This window comes from Salmo trutta, chromosome 4 (genome assembly GCF_901001165.1).
Source record: "Salmo trutta chromosome 4, fSalTru1.1, whole genome shotgun sequence".
In the NCBI taxonomy this organism is placed as follows: domain Eukaryota; kingdom Metazoa; phylum Chordata; class Actinopteri; order Salmoniformes; family Salmonidae; genus Salmo; species Salmo trutta.
The window spans coordinates 68,286,537-68,307,190 of NC_042960.1; the positions used below are offsets into that span (position 1 = coordinate 68,286,537).

General features: G+C 41.7%; 1 pseudogene; it reads right to left on the minus strand.

Moving 5' to 3' along the window:
* Positions 1 to 7,715: 7,715 nt before the first annotated feature.
* Positions 7,716 to 20,245, minus strand: LOC115191424 (tripartite motif-containing protein 16-like; annotated as a pseudogene).
* Between the last annotated feature and the right edge of the window lie 409 nt (positions 20,246 to 20,654).

The following is a 20,654-nucleotide window of genomic DNA, read 5'->3' on the forward strand; positions in this document are numbered from 1 at the left end:
CGCAATACAATCTGAGTAGGGGCAGAGTGAGTAGTGTTGGAGGAGAGCGAGAGGGAAAAGGATACAAGGTAGTGGTCGGAGACTTGGAGGGGAGTTGCAGTGAGATTAGTAGAAGAACAGCATCTAGTAAAGATGAGGTCAAGCGTATTGCCTGTCTTGTGAGAAGGGGTGGACGGTGAGAGGGTGAGGTCAAAAGAGGAGAGGAGTGGAAATAAGGATGCAGAGAGAAATGAGTCAAAGGTAGACGCAGGGAGGTTAAAGTCACCCAGAACTGTGAGGGGTGAGCCATCCTCAGGAAAGGAACTTATCAAAGCATCAAGCTCATTGATGAACTCTCCAAGGGAACCTGGAGGGCGATAAATGATAAGGATGTTATTAAGCTTGAATGGGCTAGTGACTGTGACAGCATGGAATTCAAAGGAGGAGATAGACAGATGGGTCAGGGGAGAAAAAGAGAATGTCCACATGGGAGAGATGAGGATTCCAGTGCCACCACCCTGCTGACCAGAACTGTGGATACAGTTCAAGATTCAGTAAAGGGTTATAACTACAGCTACCATAAGAGTATACGGATGAAGCCCTCCGAGGTCTCTTCTGAAAACTATTTTCAAGTCTTTAAAAATCTGCATGGTTTGTTCCCCCTTCACCGTAAGAAAAAAATGTATTTGATATTCATAGTGGGGGACTTGGTATATCCAAGTTGAGGGGTGTTTGCCAAAAAATATGAGCAAGGTGTCATGACTGTCCTGATCAGGTCAGGGTACAGGAGACCACCACCCTACAGATTATCTCCCAAACCCCCAACAGAGGAGGAGAGATCTAGGGGTCTGAAGATGTGGGGGTTTTATGACACATCACGCCATAATAAACCTTAGGCCACAGAGAAATTCCTTTGTCCTAACAATGGAGAACTGGCCTCAGAACATTAAACATGCAATAAAGGGACTTTGGAACAATGGTTTCCGTCAGCCACAATGGTGGTCATGACGAGAGAAACAATATTAAAATGTATGTAACTGTTGTATTGTTTTTAAAGGTTAAGAGATGACGTTATTATGAAAACATTGTACCTTTAAGAGTTTTCCCAGTATATGCCTGATGTTTATACATTGTACGCTGTGTGGAAAATATCCAAATCAAACAGAATGTTTTGGTAAAGATGAAATGTGAAGTTAGTGTCTAAAATCGGATTTTTAGCCAAATCTAAGCCTTGCCCCCTTTACTTGGTCCGCCCAGAGAATTGCCCTAAAGGCGGTTACACCCACTTCTGACCCGAGGGTATAAGACAGGAGAGTGAAGAATTAACATTGGAGACTATTGACCCCAAGCTGCAGCTAAGGTCTAACAAAGTCGACGAACCCCAAAACGAAACACAAGGTTGAAGACAAAGAAATATTTTTCTACACGAGCTACGGACGAGTAGCTGTGTCTAAGCGGGTGAATTCAATCCGAACCACCTAGCCTCCACTCTCCATTGAATCGGGGTATCGACCCCGTTCGGGCCGAAGCTGTGAGCTCTGAGCTACAGAGCTGTCTGTCCTCAGAAGACCCCTTTCAGATCAAGGGCGAGGGATCAGACCATTTAGCCAAGAAGGACACTGACATCGTGAGGACAACCAGAGAGTTGCGCCGGAGAAGTGCGTCATTTAGAAGCCTAAACGACCCACGCGGAGCTTCCCACCTGAGACCTCCAAAACGTAATTACATCATTATATTCTGACCCATAAGAGCGGCAGTTCGGGGCAAGGCTAGTTAAATAAGCATGGCTGACAAATGAACCCAAATGTATATTTCTCTCGTGTACTTCCTTTATTTCTCTCTCTTTAAAATCCCCATTTTGGGTAACAAGCGCCATAGTGTGTTGGCCCGTTAAACTAAGTCCTAATCAATAGCTAGACTGTGTTTTGTGTATGTGTATTTTTATCATCATTTTAGCTTGCTAGTAAATAAATAATCAACGAAGATTGGTGTGGTAAATTCAGTGGTAAAGCCCGGGTCCGTGCAGATTCCCGGATTATACGACGTTCAGATTATGAGACTGTAGAGGAAATTGATTAATTTAGCGACTGTTGTAATCGATATTCTGATATCCTTTGAGTTAATTTGGGAAATAGAAACTCAATCAAAACAATGTTCCCATGGTGCCCCAGGTTAATGAGTTAATAATTGCTTGATTCATTGCTTAATTCATTTAATCACGTAATTATAAACCGTTAATCATTCGATGAGCAACAGTCGTCACATTAACTAATACAGCGTCACGACAAAGGTTACAGCGATGAGTTGTTCACAGTTACCGAATGTCTACAACGTATACCTCCTGTCTACAAGTTAAAAGATTATGATGGGGAGCTTATAGAGGGTTCCTTTTATGAGAAGGAACTCCAGAAGGTATAGCTAGGTAAAGACAAAGTCTTTCACGTCGAGGAGATTCTGGATCAAAAGAGAGAAAACGGTAAAAAATGGGTGTTGGTCCGTTGGAAAAACTGGCCCCAAAAGTTCAACAGTTGGGTATTAGAGCACGATGTGGTGGATGCGGCGGGGTTAACTTAAAACCTGTTAGGGCTAGGGGGCAGTATTGACACGGCCGGATAAAAAACGTACCAGATTTAATCTGGTTACTACTCATGCCCAGTAACTAGAATATGCATATAATTATTGGCTTTGGATAGAAAACAACCCTAAAGTTTCTAAAATTGTTTGAATGGTGTCTGTGAGTATAACAGAACTCATATGGCAGGCAAAAACCTGAGAAGATTTTGTACAGGAAGTGGCCTGTCTGACAAGTTGTTGTTCATCTTGGCTCTTTTTATTGAAGACTGAGGATCTTTGCTGTAACGTGACACTTCCTACGGCTCCCATAGGCTCTCAGAGCCCGGGAAAAAGCTGAATGATATCGAGGCAGCCTCTGGCTGAAACACATTATCGCGTTTGGCAAGTGGCCGATCAGAGGACGCGTGCACGAGTCGACCCCGTGCTTTATTTTCTTTCCTCTTTTTACCTAAACGCAGATTCACGGTCGGAATATTATCGCTTTTTTACGAGAAAAATGGCATAAAAATGTATTTTAAACAGCGGTTGACATGCTTCGAAGTACGGTAATGGAATATTTAGAATTTTTTTGTCACGAAATGCGCCATGCTCGTCACCCTTATCCTCTTATGGCTAGGGGGCAGTATTTTCACGGCTGGATAAAAAACGTACCCGATTTAATCTGATTATTAGTCCTGCCCAGAAACTAGAATATGCATATAATTATTAGCTTTGGAGAGAAAACACTCCAAAGTTTCTGAAACTGTTTGAATGGTGTCTGTGAGTATAACAGAACTCCTATGGCAGGCAAAAACCTGAGATGCTTCTGTTCAGGAAGTACCCTGTCTGAACATTTCTTGCCCTTCTTTATTATCTCTATCTTTTACAAAGGATTTCTGCTCTTACGTGACACTTCGCACGTCAACAATGGAGTCTCAGAGCCTGGGAAAAACAGGAATGACGTAATTCAAAGCCCTGGCTGAAGCACACGAGAGCAAAAGCTGAGTGGTCACTCAATGGACTAAGCCTTATGCTCGCGACCCGCCCCGCCCCCGGCTTTCGGTTTTTCCCTCAGTATACAGACAGGCAGATTCCCGGTCGGAATATTATCGCTTCTCTACGAGATAAATTGCATAAAAATTGGTTTTAAACAGCGGTTGACATGCTTCGAAGTACGGTAATGGAATATTTAGAAATTTTTTGTCATATTTTGCGTCATGCTCGTGGCCGAGATTTAGCGTTGGGATAGTGTCTAGAACGCACGAACAAAACGTCTTGATGGAACATAACGATGGATTATTTGGGACCAAACCTACATTTGTTATTGAAGTAGAAGTCCTGGCAGTGTATTCTGACGAAGAACAAGCAAGGTAAGAACATTTTTCTTATAGGAAATGTGATTTTGGTGAAGGCTAAACTTGCAGGGTGTCTAAATAGCTAGCCCTGTAATGCCGGGCTATGTACTTAGATTATTGCAAAATGTGCTTCATCCGAAAAGCTATTTTAAAATCGGACATATCGAGTGCATAGAGGAGTTCTGTATCTATAATTCTTAAAATAATTGTTATGCTTTTTGTGAACGTTTATCGTGAGTAATTTAGTAAAATCACCGGAAGTGTTCGGTGGGAATGCTAGTTCTGAACGTCACATGCTAATGTAAAAAGCTGGTTTTTGATATAAATATGAACTTGATTGAACAGACATGCATGTATTGTATAACATAATGTCCTAGGTGTGTCATCTGATGAAGATCATAAAAGGTTAGTGCTGCATTTAGCTATGGTTTGGGTTTATGTGACATGATATGCTAGCTTGAAAAATGGGTGTCTGATTATTTCTGGCTGGGTACTCTGCTGACATAATCTAATGTTTTGCTTTCGCTGTAAAGCCTTTTTGAAATCGGACAGTGTGGTTAGATAAAGGAGAGTCTTGTCTTTAAATAGCTGTAAAATAGTCATATGTTTGAAAAGTGTAAGTTTTCGGATTTAGAGGAGTTTGAATTTCGCGCCCCGCCCATCATTGGATATTGGAGCAGACGTTCCGCTAGCGGAACGTGTAGATGTAAGAGGTTTTAATTAATTACCCTTTCGGATAGTGTCTTGAACGCACGAACAAAACGCCGCTATTTGGATATAACAATGGATTATTTGGGACCAAACCAACATTTGTTATTGAAGTAGTAGTCCTGGGAGTGCATTCTGACGAAGAACAGCAAAGGTAATAACATTTTTCTTATAGTAAATCTGACTTTGGTGAGTGCTAAACTTGCTGGGTGTCTAAATAGCTAGCCCTGTAATGCCGGGCTATCTACTGAGAATATTGCAAAATGTGCTTTGACCGAAAAGCTATTTTTAAATCGGACATATCGAGTGCATAGAGGAGTTCTGTATCTATAATTCATAAAATAATTGTTATGTTTTTTGTGAACGTTTATCGTGAGTAATTTAGTAAATTCACCGGCAGTGTTCGGTGGGAATGCTAGTCACATGCTAGTCACATGCTAATGTAAAAAGCTGGTTTTTGATATGAATATGAACTTGATTGAAAAAAACATGCATGTATTGTATAACATAATGTCCTAGGGTTGTCATCTGATGAAGATCATCAAAGGTTAGTGCTGCATTTAGCTGTGGTTTGGGTTTATGTGACATTATATGCTAGCTTGAAAAATGGGTGTCTGATTATTTCTGGCTGGGTACTCTGCTGACATAATCTAATGTTTTGCTTTTGTTGTAAGGCCTTTTTGCAATCGGACAGTGTGGTTAGATTAACGAGAGTCTTGTCTTTAAAATGGTGTAAAATAGTCATATAATTGAAAAATTGAAGTTTTTGCATTTTTGAGGTATTTGAATATCGCGCCACGGGATTACACTGGCTGTTGAGTAGGTGGGACGCAAGCGTCCCACCTAGCCCATAGAGGTTAATTTTAGCTGTATTTCTGTTTTTTTGTGACGCTTCTTCTTGCTTAGAAAATGGCTGTGTGGCTTTTGTTGTTTAGGTGGTGTCCTAACATAACTTAATGTTTTGCTTTCGCCGTAAAGCCTTTTTGAAATCGGACAATGTGGTTGGATTAACCTGTTATGGCTAGGGGGCAGTATTTTCACGGCCGGATAAAAAACGTACCCGATTTAATCTGATTATTACTCCTGCCCAGAAACTAGAATATGCATATAATTATTTGATTTGGATAGAAAACACTCCAAGGTTTCTAAAACTGTTTGAATGGTGTCTGTGAGTATAACAGAACTCATATGGCAGGCAAAAACCTGAGAAGATTCCTTACAGGAAGTGCCCTCTCTGTCAAGATCTTGTTCTTCTTGTCTCTGTTTATTGAAGACTAAGGATCTTTGCTGTAACGTGTAATCTTTGTTCGTGCGTTCTAGACACTATCAGAATGCTAAATCACGGTTGCGCGCATGGCGCATTTCGTGACAAAAAAATTCTAAATATTCCATTACCGTACTTCGAAGCATGTCAACCGCTGTTTAAAATCAATTTTTATGCTATTTATCTCGTAGAAAAGCGATAATATTCCGACCGGGAATCTCCGTGTCTGTAAAACAAGGGAAAACCAGATGGACGGGGGCGGAAAGTGCACGAGCGTGACTCTTTTGTCTGCTGACTGACCACAATTAGGTCCAGTATGGACTATCAATACAAGTCACCATTTAGAATGTGATTCAGTTCAATGGGTCTGAACAGAACTGGGGGATGTCAGACATGAAGATGCCTAAACACAACTGGAATATTCACCCACACCACTAGCTCACCTCCACACAATCCATTTACAAGTTAAAGACACACCTTGGAATAAATAACAAAGGACAACTATTACTAGATGAAGTTTAGTGTTGTATTTTTTATTTCCCATCACCACAAATCATATTTAATCACTGAACAGTAGCAGACCTAACTTCATCTGTTCCTGACTCTGGATAGTGGATTAAAAAGACCATCAATCTCCACTGATATTAAAGTACTATTCTGAACATTACTGATATACTGAGTGGCAAGTCAAGATATCTGCTGGTTTTATTGTTTGGTCAATAGCACCACCTGCTGGACAGGTTTAATGTTGCTGGACTGAGCAGTATGGGAGGATGAAAGATGACACATTTTGGGCCGGTTTCCTGGACATCTACATTGAACATGTATTTTAGTCCAGGACTAGGATTAATCTGTGTCAGGGAAACCAGACCATATACTTTAGTAGAAAGTAAGTGATTCCAGCATGTAGTGGGCTGACTAGTCCTGAATTGTCCTTTTGTTCCTGGACCATTTTCCATGCAGCTCCAGGTGACAGAGAACACATCAATTAGGGCCGAGCCTACAAGCTGATCAATGATACTGAGGAGAATTACATAGAGACAGAGAACCAACTGAGAAAACATATCAATGGTTCTGAATGACAACCAATATACATCAACACCATACATCATGATTCATGGAAATGTATAAGATTTAAACATTGCAATTCCAAAAATATGAATACATTTAATGTTTATTTTAATTCAGAACATCTGAAGATCAAATCATTTAAGTCATTGTACATAAAACAGAGTAGAATGAATCATCACATCTGGGGACCATCACCACCAGCATGAAAAGTATCTATGTGGACCCTACTACAGTTTAACCAGCTCAGCTATAGACTACACCAGCGTGACTAGTATCTATGTGGACCCTACTACAGTTTAACCAGCTCAGCTATAGACTACACCAGCGTGACTAGTATCTATGTGGACCCTACTACAGTTTAACCAGCTCAGCTATAGACTACACCAGCATGACTAGTATCTATGTGGACCTTACTACAGTTTAACCAGCTCAGCTATAGACTACACCAGCATGACTAGTATCTATGTGGACCCTACTACAGTTTAACCAGCTCAGCTATAGACTACACCAGCATGACTAGTATCTATGTGGACCCTACTACAGTTTAACCAGCTCAGCTATAGACTACACCAGCATGACTAGTATCTATGTGGACCCTACTACAGTTTAACCAGCTCAGCTATAGACTACACCAGCATGACTAGTATCTATGTGGACCCTACTACAGTTTAACCAGCTCAGCTATAGACTACACCAGCATGACTAGTATCTATGTGGACCCTACTACAGTCTAACCAGCTCAGCTATAGACTACACCAGCATGACTAGTATCTATGTGGACCCTACTACAGTTTAACCAGCTCAGCAGTACCAGTGAGTTCAAACCCAGGATAGAGGGGCTGAGTGAATGTGGTCTGGACTCTGTGGAGGAGGGTCATTGTGTCAGAGACACTGTAGAAGGACAGAGTACCTGCCTTGTGATCCAGGTACACTCCTACTCTGGAGGACTGAGGGTCTGATTCTTCAGTCACAACATTATTGTGTCTGAAACAATAACCATCTCTATAGTACAGTAAACTCCAGGACTTGTTATTGAATCCAAATCCACCATCTGTTCCTTTCTCTGTTCTGCTGATGTCTTTATATGAGAATGCTGTATAAACCAACTCCCCAGTCCACTCCACCTCCCAGTAACAGCGTCCAGACAGACCCTCTCTACACAGAACCTGGTAGATGTTGGTGAATCTATCTGGATGGTCAGGATATGGTTGGACTTGGTCTGTACAGGTCACCTTTCTGTTCCCTTTAGACAGAGAGAGGTGTGTGTGTGCTGTGTTTGGGTCCAGTGTGAGCTGACAGGAATCTGGGAGAAGAGCAGAGCAGAGACCAATGAGGGGAGTCAGAACAATAAGTTAAGTCAGATACTGTATCTACCATGTCTTTGATTAGAGCACAGCAGAGATCAAATCAGGGAAATATGAGGAGTCAGATAGATACCCAGTCTTTGATTAGATCTACTATTGCTATATGTTTCTAGAGGGATTGTTAGGAGTGTCAGTAAAAAGAGACTGTTAGTTACTTCACAATAAAGAGACTCACATTGTAACAACTGTTCTCTGGTCTTGGGCTCTGGAGGCAGTACAACATCCACTATATTCACTACAGACACACAAACACATTGACAGAGAGAGGGAATGTTATCATCATACCATATTCCACATGTATATGACTAGTAGGGAACTTTCAATGGTCTAAAGTTGATGTTCTTATTGTTTTCAACACACCTGTAGTGGATATCTTGGCCCATTCTCCTTTCAGGAAGTCTTCTAGTTTCTCTCTCAGTTCAGACACAGTCTTACTCACATCTCCAAAGTACTGAAGAGGACGGACAACGATGCTGGGTAAGTCTGAAGATACACTGATACTGGAGACACTGATACTGGAGAGAGACTGATAACTCTGGAAAGGGAGAGTGAGAGAGAGAGAGAGAGAGAGAGAGATAGAGAGAGAGAGAGAGAGGGAGGGACACAGAGCCAGAGGGAGGGACACAGAGCCAGAGACACAGAGCCAGAGACACAGAGCCAGAGACACAGAGCGAGAGACACAGATCGAGAGACACAGAGCGAGAGACACAGAGCGAGACACACAGAGCGAGAGGGAGGGACACAGAGCGAGAGGGAGGGACACAGAGCGAGAGGGAGGGACACAGAGCGAGAGAGAGAGGGAGAGACAGAGCGAGAGAGAGAGGGAGGGACACAGAGCGAGAGAGAGGGAGGGACACAGAGCGAGAGAGAGAGGGAGGGACACAGAGCGAGAGAGAGAGGGAGGGACACAGAGCGAGAGAGAGAGGGAGGGACACAGAGCGAGAGAGAGGGGGACACAGAGAGAGCGGGGGACAGAGAGAGAGCGGGGGACAGAGAGAGAGCGGGGGACAGAGAGAGGGACACAGAGAGAGAGAGGGACACAGAGAGAGAGAGGGACACAGAGAGAGAGAGGGACACAGAGAGAGAGAGAGGGACAGAGAGAGAGAGAGAGAGAAAGATGGACAGAGAGAGAAAAAGAGAGAGAGAGAGGGACACAGAGAAAGAGAGAGAGAGGAACACACAGAGAGAGAGGGGGACACAGAGAGAGCGGGGGACAGAGAGAGAGAGAGGGACAAACACAGAGAGAGGGACACAGAGAGAGAGAGAGAGAGAGATACACAGAGAGAGAGAGAGAGGGACAGAGAGAGGGACAGAGAGAGAGAGAGGGACACAGAGAGAGAGAGAGGGACACAGATGGAGAGGGACGGAAAGAGAGAGGGAGAGGGATTGACAGAGAGAGGGAGAGGGATGGACAGAGAGAGGGAGATGGGCAGACAGAGAGAGGGAGAGGGATGGACAGAGAGAGGTAGAGACAGAGATAGAGGGACAGAGAGAAAGACAGGACAACATAATGATTGAGATGAATAGTTTCACATGAAGTTAATTTCATATCACATGTAACAAGACAGTTTAGTTACCTGGAGGAAATTGATGTGATCCTCTGTGTGTGAGAGCTGCTCCAGCTCAGTGCTTCTCTTCCTCAGCTCAGCTATCTCCTGCTTCAGTTGCTCCAGGAGTCCTTCAGCTTGACTCAGTTGAGCCTTCTCTTGGGCTCTGATCAGCTCCTTCACCTCAGAGCTCCTTCTCTCAATGGAGCGGATCAGCTCAGTAAAGATCTGATCACTGTCCTCCACTGCTGCCTGTGCAGAGCGCTGTTGATAGAGACAGAGAGAGACAAAGACAAAGAGAGACAGAGACAGAGACAGAGAGAGAGTATGTACAGTAGACTCTGCACCTCATTGAGTCAGAACGCTGCCACCCTGCTCTCCAGGTCCACCAGGCCTTGTCCCCCCTCCTGGACAGGCAGGTACAGATCACCGCTTGGCCCTGCTCTACTCTCCTCCCTCATGGTACCCCCTCCAGTAGCCTGCCCCGTAGCAGAGCTAGACCCAGCCTCTGGCCCCTGAGTCCTAGTAGGCTGGACAATAGAACGAGTCAAAACAGCCAAAGAACGTTGTCTGAGCTGGAACACTAGCGAGGCCATAGCAAATGAATTGAAACGAACCTTCACAGAGCTTCATTCTGACTGGAATGATCCTTAGAATTCCATTTCCCCTAAATGGCACCAAAAAATGTCTACCTTTTTATTTTACCACTAAAACCTGTTCTTAGGACCAAACTGAAAAATAACAACTGGTGTAGAAAGTAAACATCCGCACCTCGATGGTGCTAAGTTTGTTTATGTCAGCATTACCAGGAAGTAGGAAAAAACGGGCAACTTCTGAATATTTCTGGTCTAGTGATCAATGACAGCAGAGGACACTGCCCAACCTTATGTCATTAGAAAGAGGAGATTCTCCTGATTAAAATGGTGTCACATGCATACATCTAAATTTACACATTGTGAGATATTTATTGAAAGAAAAATACATACCATAACTAAGCTGCTCAAACTTACATAATTGGAAATAATAGGTTATCCTGATTAAAATGGTGTAGAACTTCAAACCATTAAATAAATACATCTATTAGAGATAATTGGAGAAATAGACATGTCCCTCTTTCCTCAAAACAATGGCAGTCTGAAAGTTATAACAGCAGTCTTTTATTTAACCAGCTTACCATTTATCTACTACCATTTGACTTTGTGTTTAACATTTAGTGGTTTGTAATCTAGCGGTTAAGAACGTTGGGAAGTAACTGAAAGGTGGCTGGTTCGAATCCCCGAGCAGACTAGGTGAAAAATCTGTAAATCGCCTTTTTTAGGCAGATTTGGGCTCTTAACCCTAGTGGCTCTGGATAAGAGTGTCTACTAAATGACTCACATGTAAACGTAAACTAGACCTCTGTGAAAGGGCAGCAGGTAGTGTAGTGGTTATAGCGTTTGGCCGGGCAGCAGGAAGCCTAGTGGTTAGAGCATTTGGCCGGGCAGCAGGTAGTCTAGTGGATAGAGCGTTTGACCGGACAACAGGTAGTCTAGTGGTTAGAGCGTTTGACCGGGTAGCAGGTAGTCTAGTGGTTAGATCAATTTGCCAGTAACCGAAAGGTTGCTCGAATGAATCCCCGAGTTGACAAGGTACAAATCTGTCGTTCTGCCCCTGAACAAGGCAGTTAACCCACTGTTCCCTGGTAGGCTGTCATTGAAAATAACAATTTGTTCTTAACTGACTTGCCTGGTTAAATAAAGGTTACATTTAAAATATAAAAAGCGTGGCAGTAACTTATTAACTTTCATTTTTCACAGACAGACTCCTCTGAAGGCAGGCAGGCAGCACACTCCTGAAAACTGCTCAGCAAAGCAAAGGCTCTTTTGAGAGCTACCAGATTTATATTAAAAAAGCTCATTTTCAGTGTCTGTGTCCAGTGTCTGTGTTTATATATTAAGGGGTTTTTACTTTGGCAGATAATGTCACCCATCTAAATATATATATTTATATATAATTAACTAAATGTATGATGTTTTTGGTTTCATGTCAGTTACATTATGCTATAAATGGTTATTTTTTGGCTGTTAGTGATAAAATTAACTATAACACTTTACATTTTGCAATTCTGAGTAATTACTACTTTAGTAAGAATATCCACTGTATTCAGTACTGCTTATAATGCTAAATAATTCCAATAGATGGCAGCATAAGACAGTTCAGATTAGTTTAGGTCAAGTACAAGTATCCGACTCAACAAGCCCCTCCAAAAGCTTGTTCCGTCTGCGAGCAGCGAGCACTCTGCCTTCTCCCACAAGAGAGGGGCATGTTGAGGTACATTTACTAACCGTGAGGGCTGCATGATGTCATTTATTGTCGGGCTGGAAGATGCATCGTCTTTTCTATTCCGAGGCTGTTTCCTCCCAATTTGACATATTAACATGTCATAATGCATGTTTACTAGGGTTGAGGTCAGCACATCTGACTAGTGGTTATTTGACCAGGGTTCAATACCTGCTATAGTTAATATTGTTTTGATCACCCAAAAGCAACACAGGACTAACAAGAGATATATAGCTAACTGTAAAGTAATGAGTGACCATTTTAGAAAATCATGGGACATATAGTCTTTGGTTGCATGCTATTTTATGTCAATCATATTGCTGCTTGTAGCCTATAACTGATGCTTCATGGTCTTATGCTGCCATCTATTGGAAATATTTACCAATTAAAAGTTATTAATTCACGTAAAGATATTGGTGAGGCAGCTGAGAAATAAAGTGAATTTAATTCCAGAGATCAGTCTCAAACCTGCCCCACCTGTCCCACGCTAATTGCTGGACTTTCACATAGAGGTTACTATGTCACCCAGTTCAAACCACATTTAACATATAAAACAAATTTGTCTTATAATAAAATAACTAATAAAAAGCAAATGGTTAAATAGGTTTAATTTAAAAAATAACAAATGTTATTTAGTAGTAAAATGGTATTTACTAACATAATATTATTACTAAAATAGTTGTAGGCTACCCTACCCTAGAATTAGGGTCCAGGCTAAAATAGGTTATTCGTAGGGTTAGAGTTTCTGTTCAGCACTTTGTGACATCTGCTGATGTAAAAAGGGCTTCATAAATACATTTGATTGATTGTTAGGTTCAGGGTATTTAAAGGGAAAAACTGTATGGGTTTATAGCTTGAGTCCATCTCTTCTACTCATTAACAATGTAGGTCACTATAACGTGTAACAAGGTGAACAGTAAGCTTCATCACCAAGTAGCTGTAATATAGTTAATAATAAGTTATCTAAGATAAACCTACAAAGTTAACACGGGCTGGTCTCATTGATAACAATAGTGAAGCTGACATTGTGAAGCAGAACAATGGACTGGGAATAGAACATTCAGAAGGTGTGTTGGTGCCACAGTATTCAATATAACTAATAGGAGCTGGCAGGGTGAAACATGACCTAAAATAAGACCTGTTTTTTCAATACAACTAATAGGAGCTGGCAGGGTGAAACATGACCTAAAATAAGACCTGTTTTTTCAATACAACTAATAGGAGCTGGCAGGGTGAAACATGACCTAAAATAAGCCCCCCTTTTTCACGTTCACTTCAAAACTACAGCAAACAGCTGGGATATATGGTAATATTATATAACTGGGCTACTTGGCGGATGCAATGAACTAGTTTCATCATTAAATGTGGTTAAAAATGTAGTGTCCCTACACAACATTCTCCAGAACGCACCTGAAGAGACAGCATTTCTTCTCCACTCGGTTGAGGACATCACACCTCCCTAACAAACTACCCTACTCCCCCCTCAACTCTAAAGAAAAAAAGAATAGTAGCCCTCCTCAGGAACCACAAAACCCTCACACAACACCTTCTTCTTCTATGATATAATGGCGGTCCGCAAACCAACGTTAACCTGTTTGGGCTAGGGGGCAGTATTGAGAATTTTGGAAAAAATATGTGCCCATTTTTAACTGCCTCCTACACCAACTCAGAAGCTAGAATATGCATATTATTGTTCAGGTTTGGATAGAAAACACCCTAAAGTTTCTAAAACTGTTTGAATGGTGTCTGTGAGTATAACAGAACTCCTATGGCAGGCAAAAATCTGAGAAGGTTTCATGCAGGAAGTGGCCTTTAGGACAAGGAGTCGTTCTTCTTGCCTCTGTTTATTGAAGAGTAAGGATCTTAGCTGTAACGTGACAATTCCTAGGGCTCCAATAGGCTCACAGAGCCCGGGAAAAACAGGAACGATGACGAGGGACCCTCAGGCTGAAACAGATTATCGCCTTTTCCAAGTGTCCCATTAGGTGACAATGCAATGAGGCGCTTGCGCGATTCGCCCCCATGGAGAAATTTCATTCGGCTGTTTAGCTTATTGCAGATTCCCGGTCGGAATATTATCGCTTTTCTACGAGATAAATGGCATAAAAATTGATTTTAAACAGCGGTTGACATGCTTCGAAGTACGGTAATGGAGTATTTAGAAATTTTTTGTCACGCCATGCGCCATGCTCGTGACCGTGATTTAGTATTCTGATAGTGTCTAGAACGCATGAACAAAACGTCGCTGATGGAACATAACGATGGATTATTTGGGACCAAACCTACATTTGTTATTGAAGTAGAAGTCCTGGGAGTGCATTCTGACGAAGAACAGGAAAGGTAATAACATTTTTCTTATAGGAAATGTGATTTTGGTGAAGGCTAATCTTGCCGGGTGTCTAAATAGCTAGCCCGTGATGGCTGGGCTATGTACTTAGAATATTGCAAAATGTGCTTCATACGAAAAGCTATTTTAAAATCGGACATATCGAGTGCATAGAGGAGTAATGTATCTATAATTCTTAAAATAATTGTTATGCTTTTTGTGAACGTTTATCGTGAGTAATTTAGCAAACTGTTAGTAAATTCCCCGGAAGTTTGCGGGGGGTATGCTTTTTCTGAACGTCACATGCTAATGTAAAAAAAGCTGGTTTTTGATATAAATATGAACGTGATTGAACAGACATGCATGTATTGTATAACATAATGTCCTAGGTGTGTCATCTGATGAAGATCATAAAAGGTTATTGCTGCATTTAGCTGTGATTTGGTTTTTGTGACATCATATGCTAGCTTGAAAAATGGGTGTCTGATTATTTCTGGCTGGGCACTCTCCTGACATAATCTAATGTTTTGCTTTCGTTGTAAAGCCTTTTTGAAATCGGACAGTGTGGTTAGATTAACGAGAGTCTTGTCTTTAAATAGCTGTAAAATAGTCATATGTTTGAGAAATTGAAGTAATAGTATTTCAAACGTTTCAAAAATCGCGCCACTGGATTTAAGTGGCTGTTACGCAGGTGGGACGAATTCGTCCCACCTGCGCCAGAGAGGTTAAAGGTGTATGGCGCCACCTACTGTGCTGGAGAGTGTTCAATCACGGTTTACAACATTTCTAAATCCTCCTACCTAACTCAGTACTTCTGAGAAAATAAAAAAGAGCCCTACTAACTTCTATTAGACCCTCCCCCTTCCCCCAAATCCCTTCCACCCCCCCAACCCCATCCAACCTCAATGACCCTACACTTCAATCTTTCCCTCTCTTCAACATCCTTACAACAATATAACAACACATGCTCCACCGTTTCATTGACAATACCCTCCAGACACAAACCATTCACATGCTGCCAACCAGATGTAAGGACCAGTTCAATGTACAATGTCCTAAACACAATCGAGTAAACACCACCTCTTCCTTCCTAATCTGACCTTTGAATCTTGGTCCACCGACCTTTAGAGGACATATAAATGCCGTCCCTTGTGCTCAGAGTCCCATCTCTTCTGCCACACATCTATCAAAATGTCTCTGATCTTACATTTGTCCTCACCTCTACCCAGTGGAACATTAATATATATTATATCTTGTAGTACAGCTCTTTTTACTAACTGGTCTACATTTTCATTCCCTTCCACACCTGAATGTGCTGGGACCCAGCAGAATCTCACTACTACACCCATTCTCTCATTTCTCCATAATAACATTGATACCTACAACTGTCCAACCAAAACCACTGCCTTGTCTACTAGTATATTCCCAACAGTCATCTAGAACAGTAGCAGTGGGATGCTCAACCTCACAGCCTTGCAACCCAATAAGATAATGACAATGTATTACGCCGTACACCCAAAGGCATCTCACCTGCCTCCACTAGTAAGACACATACAGATGTTGATTTAAATGCACCAATACATATCCTTAAAGCTATATACTGGATTCTGTCCAGCTTAAGTCTTTGCTGCTGTTCCATAAACTATACACCCGTAATCAATTGTCGTCCTGATCAGAGCTCTATAAATATCCAACAACGATTGTCTGTCAGCACCCCTTTCACAACCAGAGACCCACACAACCAACTACCACAAAGGTGATGGAATGAGAGAGAGAGACATCGTTAAAACACTGTACATAGACATAATATAACCTTTCTACTTCTTTGGAGTTTAACGGTGGTTGGCATCCAATATGTTGCATTACCGCCCCCAACTGGACTATAATATAAATCTATTTTACTTTGTGATACAAAATGGGAAAAGGGGAAATTATGATAATACTAAATAGCACCATTCCAACTAACCCTACACTCATTAACAACCCACTACCCCAATCCACTACTTTGACCCTATCTGCTCCTGCACCATGCCAACTAACCCTACACTCATTAAAAACCCACTACCCCATTCCACTACTTTGACCCTATCTGCTCTTGCACCATGCCAACTAACCCTACACTCATTAAAAACCCACTACCCCATTCCACTACTTTGACCCTATCTGCTCCTGCACCAAGCCAACTAACCCTACACTCATTAAAAACCCACTACCCCATTCCACTACTTAGACCCTATCTGCTCCTGCACCAAGCCAACTAACCCTACACTCATTAAAAAAAAACTACCCCATTCCACTACTTTCACCCTATCTGCTCCTGCACCATGCCAACTAACCCTACACTCATTAACCTCTCTGGGCTAGGTGGGACGCCCACCTACTCAACAGCCAGTTGAATCCCATGGCACGTTATTCAAATACCTTAGAAATGCTATTACCTCAATTTCTCAAACATATGACTATTTTACAGCATTTTAAAGACAAGACTCTCGTTAATCTAACCACACTGTCCGATTTCAAAAAGGCTTTACAACGAAAGCAAAACATTAGATTATGTCAGCAGAGTTCCCAGCCAGAAATAATCAGACACCCATTTTTCAAGCTAGCATATAATGTCACATAAACCCAAACCACAGCTAAATGCAGCACTAACCTTTGATGATCTTCATCAGATGACAATCTTAGGACATTATGTTATACAATACATGCATGTCTGTTCAATCAAGTTCATATTTATATCAAAAACCAGCTTTTTACATTAGCAGGTGACTAGCATTCCCACCGAACACTTCCGGTGAATTTACTAAATTACTCACGATAAACGTTCACAAAAAACACAACAATTATTTTAAGAATTATAGATACAGAACTCCTCTATGCACTCGATATGTCCGATTTTAAAATAGCTTTTCGGTGAAAGCACATTTTGCAATATTCTAAGTAGATAGCCCGGCATCACAGGGCTAGCTATTTAGACACCCAGCAAGTTTAGCACTCACCAAAGTCAGATTTCCTATAAGAAAAATGTTATTACCTTTGCTGTCTTCGTCAGAATGCACTCTCAGGACTTCTACTTCAATAACAAATGTTGGTTTGGTCCCAAATAATCCATTGTTATATCCAAATAGCGGCGTTTTGTTCGTGCGTTCAAGACACTATCCGAAAGGGTTAATAAGGGTTACGAGCACGACGCATTTCGTGACAAAAAAATTATAAATATTCCATTACCGTACTTTGAAGCATGTCAACCGCTGTTTAAAATCAATTTTTATGCCTTTTTTCTCGTAAAAAAGCGATAATATTCCGACCGGGAAATCGTTTTTTATTAAAAAGAGAGTGAAAGTAAAAGCATGCTATCCCCTCATGCACGAGCCTCAGTCTTATGGTCCTCTGATAGAGCACTTGCCAAACACGCTAGTGTGTTTCAGCCTGGGCCTTGAATTACGTCATTCAGCTTTTTCCCGGTTTCTGAGAGCCTATGGGAGCCGTAGGAAGTGTCACGTCATGCCAGAGATCCCCTGTTTTTGTTAGAGATGATCAAGGAGGGCAAGAAATGGTCAGACAGGCCACTTCCTGTAAGGAATCTTCTCAGGTTTTGGCTTGCCAAATGAGTTCTGTTATACTCACAGACACCATTCAAACAGTTTTAGAAACTTTAGGGTGGTTTCTATCCAAAGCCAATAATAATATGCATATCTTACCTTCTGAGTGAGTAGGATATATGCATATTCTAGTTACTGGGCAGGAGTAGTAACCAGATTAAATCGGGTACGTTTTTTATCCGGCCGTGCAAATACTGCCCCCTAGCCCCAACAGGTTAAAAACCCACTACCCAATTCCACTACTTTGACCGTGTCTGCTCCTGCACCATGCCAACTAACCCTACACTCATTAAAAACCCACTACCCCATTCCACTACTTTGACCCTATCTGCTCCTGCACCATGCCAACGACCTGGGAGGACGGGACACCACCACTCAACACAACCTGGAACTCTTCTGAAGTCAAATCTCATATGACCAAATACTTCTCTGGTTCTGAGCTCTTCTCCACTCCTTCTACCTCACTTAACTCTCCCTCATTCATTTCCATTTCACCTCCAGAACTCAGTCTGGCGCACGGCTCTCTCTGTATGCTCTTGAATTATAACATATGAAATGTCTCTATTCTTTTGAAAATAAATGTTGTGTAATGTTTACTGTTCATTCATGATTGTTTATTATCTACTTCACTTGCTTTGGCATAGTATAGATATGTTTCCCATGCCAATAAAGATCTTTGAATTGAATTGAGAGAGAGAGAGCTCCATGTTAATGTATAGGGGACATGAGTCAGTCATGGTTACTCATGGTTATGTGATGAGGTAGCCCCGCCTGCGACTTCTAAATCAGTGTCGGCCCAATAGGGAATGTTCTCTTGATGTAATGGTCAAGATGTTGGTTTATCCCACGGTAGACCTGGGTTCATATCCTGTCAGTTACATTAAGCAGTCTATTCTCTGAAAGGGGTCCAGACAGCCTTTTCTCAACAGTGGGGTCAGTGGGATTGGATAGGGACCCCTCTCTCTGATTGGAGGAGACAGGTAAAATGGTGTGTCTCCTCTGGTCAACAATACTCACCTTGAAAGACTTCACAGCTTTTTGGAGATTCTTCAGCTCCTTCTCTCTCTCCTGGAATCTCTGATGGACCTTCTGCTGACTCATCCCCAGCTGCCTCTGTGGAGAATCACTCTTCAATGAGCTATCAAGCTTTATTTGTCCATTAGATCAATAGTATAGTAATGTGATATAGGGCCCATAGGGCCCATTGCAAAGTCCCTTTGCAATATTATATTATGTTGCTATGTGAATGATTATAGTTTTTATGGTAGGACTACATGTATCAAGGGGTTGAGACTGAACTTTGGACTCATAAAAGGGAATTCAGAATGATAATCGTGTTTGACTTTAGAAAATGCTGATACATTTGGAGAATCTGGGTTAACATATCTACATACTCAAGGTTTGTGTTCATATTTGTTCTGCTGAGGATCCATTTCATTTGAATGATCTTATATTCAAACAGCCTTAGTTCCTACTGTATCTTTAATTCTTTGTTTATCAGACAGTTACCAACAAGTTGTTCTGGTCTTACCTGTTTCTCAGTCCTCTCTGCTGCAGCTGACACTGTATCATGGCCTTTATGTTCATCCATTGTACACAGATAACAGATACACTGCTGATCCGTACGACAGTAAACCTCCAGCAGTTTGTCATGATGAGAGCAGATCTTCTCCTGTAGTTGTGCGGTGGCTTTGATCAGCTTGTGCTTTTTGAAAGCAGGAGAGTCATTGTGAGGTTGGAGGTGAGTCTCACAGTAAGAGGCCAGACACACCAGACAGGACATGAGGGCTTTCTGCTTTCTGGTCCCAGGAATCACATGCCACATCTCCAGGTCCAGCATAGCACAGAGCAGGAGGGGGAGCAGCCTGGAGTCCTGTCTTCTTCAGTTTCTCCACCACCTCAGCCAGTACAGTGCTCCTGTTCAGAACAGGTCTTGGGATAAAGGTCTGTCTGCACTGAGGACAGCTGTAGACACCTTTCAGATCATCCTGATCCCAGCTTTCTTTAATACAACCCATACAGTAACTGTGTCCACAGACAGTAGTCACCGGATCGTTCAAGTGGATCCAGACAGATGGAGCAACAGAACAGTTCCTGATTCTCTGCCATTTTGGTGCTCTCTCCTGTAGGTTAAGCAATGGCAGTGTGAAAGATGACTTTCTGTTTCATGTAACTCTACACCAGAGGACAGGGAGTGGCTTCCTACTGGACTGTGTTTTCTGTTTGTAGAGGGGGTGTGATTTCTTTGATAAGGAGGTATGACTTTCTTTGATAAGGAAGTATGTTGATAAATACTTAGTTGAGGGAAAATGTACTTGATACGATTGTAATATATTGTTTTGTCATCTAGCTTACTTATGATGACTGCACTAATTGAAAGTCTCTCTGGATAAGAGTGTTTGCTAAATGATTAAAATGTAAATGTAAAATTAATAATATGCAAAGCATGTTGAGTATTATTCTAATGAGCTCTGTCCCGAAACAAGGCCAATAATAATACCCAGTGTGCTTTGCAGTTCATTTGGTATGTTAATTTTCACATATACATTTACATTTTAGTCATTTA